This window comes from Diabrotica undecimpunctata, chromosome 4, assembly GCF_040954645.1.
Source record: "Diabrotica undecimpunctata isolate CICGRU chromosome 4, icDiaUnde3, whole genome shotgun sequence".
NCBI lineage: Eukaryota > Metazoa > Arthropoda > Insecta > Coleoptera > Chrysomelidae > Diabrotica > Diabrotica undecimpunctata.
The window spans coordinates 135,578,893-135,585,863 of NC_092806.1; the positions used below are offsets into that span (position 1 = coordinate 135,578,893).

Consider the following 6,971-nt stretch of genomic DNA (forward strand, 5'->3'; position numbering starts at 1 on the left):
AATAGGAGTGATACGAATACATTAGTAGAATGGCAGGGGATAGGATAGTACGAATAGCACGAGATAAGTCACCAAATGGACGACGAAGTATTGGCAGACCAAGAAAAAGATGGTGCGATAATTTATACTATTTCGGAGGCTAACATTGAAGAAGAAACAGGCTTTAAAACCTACATACAAGAAGAAAGAAGATGAGCGTTTTTTAATAAGCGTTGTATAAAAATAAATTTTGTTAATGAAGATATAAGAAGTAACAAACGATCTGGATAACATCCATTAAATAGCATAGTATTTTCATAAATATTCATTAAGTAAAAGGTCTTATATAGTGCATTAAATATTCAACGTCTTTTTTAATTTTCTTATTTTTGGTTGAACATTTTAATATAGAGTCAGGAACCATTTAAGTTAAGTTCAGCAACTACTATTGAGATAAAATAAAGTAGTCAAAGAATCCAAATAGATGACCGGATAGTACGAATTACCACTTGTAACGTAGCTTATTCCTGTCTGGGAAACTGACAAACAATGACGCATAGATGTGAAGAAGAATGAAAAATCATCTTGAGGATTAGTGAAGTAAGATGGCCTAGTTCAAGAAAATTAAAAACAAAAGATGAATACAGTTATTGTTTAGACCCAGAACATCAATATGGCACGGCTATATTAGTATCGAACAAACTATGTCACATACTGCATCCCTCATAGAGGGATGCAGTCTGTGACCAAGTGAGCAATTTTGTTCCTCTATGAATAATGCAGTCTGTGACCAAGTCCCCCTATTGAGGAGTAGCAGTGTTGAAATTACGAACGATCCACAGAAACCTAAATATTATTCAACTCTATGCATCTACAAATGACAAGTTAGAGCAAGGGATCAAAAATTTTATAACAACATGGAAGAAATAATGCGACTAACAAAAAGAGGTGAGTTAACGATGATCATGGATCACTTTAACGCCAAAATTGGTCGTCGTGCTAAAGTAGACAACATAGGATTATACTTCAATAAAATCCTTTTATAAAAAGGTATATAAAAACTTTTTTTTATATACCTTTTTATAAAAGGATTTTATTAAAAATTTTTTAATGTATGGTATACGGCCAACTGCAGGAACTTAGTTTCCTTGTGGATAGGATTATACGGTCTCGATACCAGGAACAAGGCTGTACACATAGAAAGAACCTTAGAAGGCTATACACATAGAAATCACCTGTAGATAGAGAAGAAGCGAAGAGAAGAAAATAGAATTGTTAGGAATCACATTGACTTTGTTTTGCTCGATCACAATTTTAAGAAGTACATAAAATCTTTTAAAACATACCCTGGAGCTGACATTCATAGTCACCACAATCCAGTTATAATGGATTTTAGACTAAAAAGATGTCTGAAAGTTAAAAATAATAATATTAAAAATAATAATAAAATAATAAGAAAACCGGATATCTTGCAACTGAAGCAGAAAAAGAAATAAGTCTCAAGGTTGAGAAATGAATAAAAACGATAGAGAACGTTGTAGTAACATGATCTGCTCTATAAACGAAATTAACAAACATACAAGAAGAAAATAACGGCTTCACGAAAATCAACACAAAACCAGGATGAATAACGCAAAAGATCATGGATCTATCTTATGAACGTATAACGAAGACATAAAACAAACTTAATAGAATACAAAAGAATCGATACAATCATCAGAAAAAAGTGCAGAGAAGCTAAAGAAAACTAGATGTCAACAGAATGCCTAAAAATTGAACAACTTCAGTGTCCATAAAAAAGTGAAAGAAATGATAGGTAGACACAGAGAGACACAAGAAACCATATTAAGAAATAATAATAACGAAATAATTATAGGTACTGAAGACAAACTGAAAAGATGAAACACGAATATATTCAGACAATTTTTGACGACGATAGACCTGGTGCTCCACCATCCACAGATGGTCAAATAAATTAAAAAGGCGTACAGTTGAGTCCATGCTACTTTACCCGTGGATCATTATTACCTGGAGAGATAAAACACATACTTTTTATCTAGCATCATTGTCTTTCATGCATGAAACTAAAGACACACCAGCTACCACCCGTTATTAAGTAAAGACACTTGTTATTTTTATTTAACGCTTTAGACTCAGTACATCAAAGGGAGATAGGTACAAAAAAGACGCTTGGGGACGTTTTTAGATTTTAATTACAATTTGTGACGTTTGTGGTTTATTTACTTGTGGCTGACAGTTTGTTGGATTTTTGCTGTTTTTTTTTGTCCTGTTTTTGCATTTAAAATTTTTTTTATACTACACAAACAAACAATACATACAAAGTTTGTGTAATATAAGAGTTTAAAATTTTATGGTAAGTGTAGTTTATTTTGCCATTAATTTACACAAAAAGTTAACCCCATTCTTTGTTTAAGTTTTCGCAAAAGTGAAAGAAATGACAAAATGAAAATATTTTATTGAATTTTTTATATTATACCTTGAAAAACTCTTACCTCACAAGCACAAGAACTTGTTTTAAATTTAATGGAGTACTTTGAATTAAAAAAAGGAATGGGGGACCGTTGTCATCTATTCAAGAATTACAAAAACTACAATTTTTAAATGTACACTATTATAAAGATTTGATGATAAAAAGCATATTTGTTTTTTTTCTCAATTTCAATTTAAAATACTGATAATATTTTAACTATTTTTAGAGGGTAATAGTTGCACTTAAATTTGCAAGAAAAACAGTATACAATATACGAAAAAAAAAAAGAAAAAAATCCTATTTTATCTTCTCCGGGAAAAAACAGACAGAAAAAACAGAAATAGTAAGTAAACCAACTTTCTGTTGAGAAGTAGGATTAACATGGGGGTAAAATAGATTACCCACGTCGGGTTATGGATATTATGATTTTGCCCAATCTCCGCTCTTCTTCTTAATGTGCCTATCCGTTATGAATGTTGGCGATCATCATGGAAATCTTTATCTTATTTGCAGCAGCGCGGAAAAGCTGCACAGATGTTGTATTGAACCAGATTCTGAGGTTCTTTAACCAAGATGTTCTTTTTCTTCCTGGACCTCGTTTTCCAAATATTTTTCCTTGCAGGATGGCTTGAAAGAGAGCATATCTGGATTCATTTCGCATAATATGTCCGAAAAACTGTAACTTTCGAGATTTGATGGTGGTCAGTACCTCTCGGTTCTTATTCATTCTTCTGAGGACCTCCTCATTTGTACTCGGTCAGTCTACGGGATCTTAAGCATTCTACGATATAGCCACATCTCAAATGCTTCCAGTTTTCTGCACATATCTTCATTCATGGTCTACGATTCAATACCATAAAAAAGGACAGAGAAGACGTAGGTAGCATCGCAGCATTCTTACTTTTCTATTAAGAGAGATGTTGTGACTCTTGAAGAAAGCCACCATCCGATTGAAGGTGCATCTAGCTTTTCCGATGTGTGCTCTAATCTCCTGGTTGTTGGTCCATTCTTCATTTATTATGGTAACGAGGTAGTTGTAGTGTCACTCTTTCTACAGGTGATTGGTTGACGTAGAGTTGACCTGTTATCCTTTTCTTGCTAATTATTATAAGCTTTGTCTTCTTAACGTTTATATTGAGTCCATATTGTTGACTGTAATACGTGATTTTGTTCACAAGAACTTGTAGGTCTTCTAAGTTGTCCGCAAATACTATGGTGTCATCTGCATATCTGATGTTGTTTAGCCGGTAACCATTTAGTAGAATACCTTTTTCAGTATCGTGCAAAGCTTCGATAAATATTCTTTCAGAGTACAGATTGAAGATTAGCTGAGACAAAATACATCCTTGCCTCACTTCAGGCATGATTTTCACATAGTCAGTGTGTTCACCTTCAACTCTGAGATTTGCTGTCTGATTTCAGTAAAGATTTCTAATTATTTTCAGATCTTGGTTGTTAATTCCTGTTTCTTTTATTATTTGCATCATCTTGGCGTGCTGTACTCGATCAAACGGTTTCTCGTAATCAACCAGACATGCGCATACGTCGCAGTTGACGTCTCTGCATCTCTGGAATAAAACTTGTACTGAGAACAAAACCTCCCTAGTACCAACAGTATTTGTGAACCCGAACTGGTTGGGGGAAATTTGACTTTCACACAGTTTGTAGATTCTTTTATGAATTATCTTTAGGAACAATTTTAGGAGATGACTCATGAAGCTTATAGTACGGCAATCTTCGCATTTTTTGGCTCTTGGTTTTTTTGGAAGTGCAATAAACTCAGATTTCAGCCATTTTGTAGGTATTTCTCCAGAGTTGTATATGTTGCTGAATATCTTTGCGATTATTGCTATTGATTCGTTGTCCATTAGTTTGAGTAGTTCTGCTTGTATATTATTAGGGCCTGCCGCTTTGCCATCCTTTAACTGTGTTATTGCGGAATAAATTTCCTGCTGTAATCTTGGTCCATCATTTACCTCTTCTTTAGCTCAAAGGTGTTCTCTTTGGTCTTTAAATAGTTTTTCTAGATATTCTTTATACGTTCTTATTTTACTCTGTTTGTCCAAGATAATCTTTCCGTCAGAATCAGTTATATTTTCTTTCTGCCTTCGTTTTAGTCCTCCTGTGAGCTCTTTAACTTTCCTATGTACATTGTGACTATCGTACTTTGACTGCAGAGTCTCAATTTCTTCGCATCTTTCCCTTGCTTCTTTCTCTTTCGCTTCTCTGATTTTCGTTCTTATTAATATAATTATGGTTTTATATTTGTCTGGGTCATTTTTAGCTTCTCTTCTCTCGTCCATTAGTTTCAGGATCTCATCTGTCATCCATGATTTTTTTCTTCATTAATCTATCTGTCTTTAAGTGTTTATCCTTTACATTTTGCACTATTTCTGTAATATGTTTGATCTTTGTTCTTCGTTCGATTCGTCTCTAATTACAGACACTTGCTCGTTTAACGTGCCTTGGACTCTCATTCTCGTATCAAAATCTTTCAGCTCCGGTAAACGTGTTTATTTCGGCAATTGAGTAATTTCGTTTACCTACAACACGTTCTGGTATTTTGCTTCGGCCAATGTTCACACCGCGACGTGGGTAATTCACATTGTCCACATCGCAAAGTACGTAAAAATTTCGGACGTTGTCTGAATTCGGAATTTGAGTGTGACATATATAGTATCTTTCTATTATTTTTCATAATTTTCTGAATCACTTATGGGTGTTGTGCATCATCTACACGGATCTGTGTCTGTCTTCGAGAGTTTTGAAGCACATTTATTCTTTTGTACTCCCAAGCTAATATATACATATACTTTTTCTACATTTATCTTGCTCGCTTGGTATCTATCTACTTATCTTTCTTATTCTGCATTTTTCCTCAGTTTTTCTTTTGATTATAAATTAAAGTAGCTTATTATACTTTGATATAGGCCTTTTTATTATTTTTTCATTACATATTGTAAATTACCTAATTTAATTTATTAAATCACAAATACCAGAATTACTGCTTCATTATTTTATTTTATAATACTGATTGTTAATTTACATTGTTTCAAATTACGTAATTTTTATTTTAATCAGATCTAGAGATAAAAATCAATGAAATATTCTAAAACATTGAAAATAAGTTTAAGCTGCCAAAGGTCCTACACATGTACAGCTGACTCCAGCAGCGCAGTATCCTGATTTATAGCCTTGGTTTCTGCAGGAAAGTCGACATTCCAGGTTAATACATGCTAAGTTGGGATTCTTTTCTTTGACGAGGTCAACCACTTGTTCTGCAAATTAATAGAAAATTATTAAAAACAACACGCGAAAATGAACAGCGCTAGTTTCTCAAAAATTGGTACTTATTTTATTAAAAACGAGGACCAATATATTGTCATTATCAATTGCTAGTTACGTAGTTACTATCAATCAAGAGAAATGGTTCTAACACAACGTGACATGTATCGAACATGAACATTGTAATTAATGATTATTTTTTATAACAAACATGTTCAAAATGTGCCCTATTGCGGTGCTAACACTTTACAGATTTTTTGGAGTATACATTTACAAATAATGAATACTATCAGTTGTGGAAGTCCTAAAATATTTGCTAGAGAATATTCTAACTTAAATAGGAACTCCTTCAGCAGGCTTAAAACATACGCATCGAATGGGTCCAGGTCAAGCAAGCAAGTAGGATACTCGACCTCTGTTCTCCACAACATAAATGATATTCAACAAGTTCTAAAAAAGGTTATAAAAAAAAACTAGAAAACAGAAAGGCGTAAACTTGACATTTATAGGCTCCGGGCTGTGTTTGATATGGTTATTCAAGATATCATACGAAAATATCTAGAAAAACTTGAAGCACTGTAGAAAATTACAAATTTTATCATAAGTCTGTAAAAAATTTTAACAGAGGTTGTGCAGTTAGAAGCCTTAAAATCAAGCCACTTGGAAATGGAAGTAGGAAGTAGAATTTGGGCCCTAACTATTTATTATTAAGCATTTATGGAGCATATACAAGCGGGAAAAGAATAGACCCGAGTGAATGGGAAAGGAAAAAGCAATTTATATATGTACTTATTAAAAATGTTTTATATATTAAGCATATTACCTGGGCTCAATGGTGCTTGTTCTTCTTGGGCATAAGCGCAGAAAGCGAGTGCCAAAACCAAAAATACAATTGTGAATTTCATTTTATTCGTTAAAATTGTAATAATAAAAATGAAAAAACGGTTGATGTGTATATATACCTAGAAAGTTGTTTTCATAGGCTTTAATAGAACGCCAAATATTGACAGAGTGTGCTTAAAAGCTGTTTTCTGCTTTTTAAAAACAAAAATTACGAAAAGTTTACCCAAAGATTTGGTTTATAGTTATATTTTACATAGAAATTATGACAGATAGAAACAAACAGTAATTTGTAGGGGTACATAGGATTAACTAGAAAATTACTGCGGTGGAATATTGTCCGGATTTATTTTATCTGTAATATTTTATCTGTATG

The 6,971-nt window shown here is 33.0% G+C and overlaps 1 long non-coding RNA gene across 1 annotated transcript; it reads right to left on the reverse strand.

Moving 5' to 3' along the window:
- Positions 1 to 5,471: 5,471 nt before the first annotated feature.
- Positions 5,472 to 6,747, reverse strand: LOC140438432 (uncharacterized). Its single transcript, XR_011950526.1, has 2 exons — positions 6,579 to 6,747; positions 5,472 to 5,748 (listed from the first exon to the last, which is right to left on the reverse strand). It is a non-coding gene; the product is annotated as an uncharacterized lncRNA (long non-coding RNA).
- Positions 6,748 to 6,971: the final 224 nt, after the last annotated feature.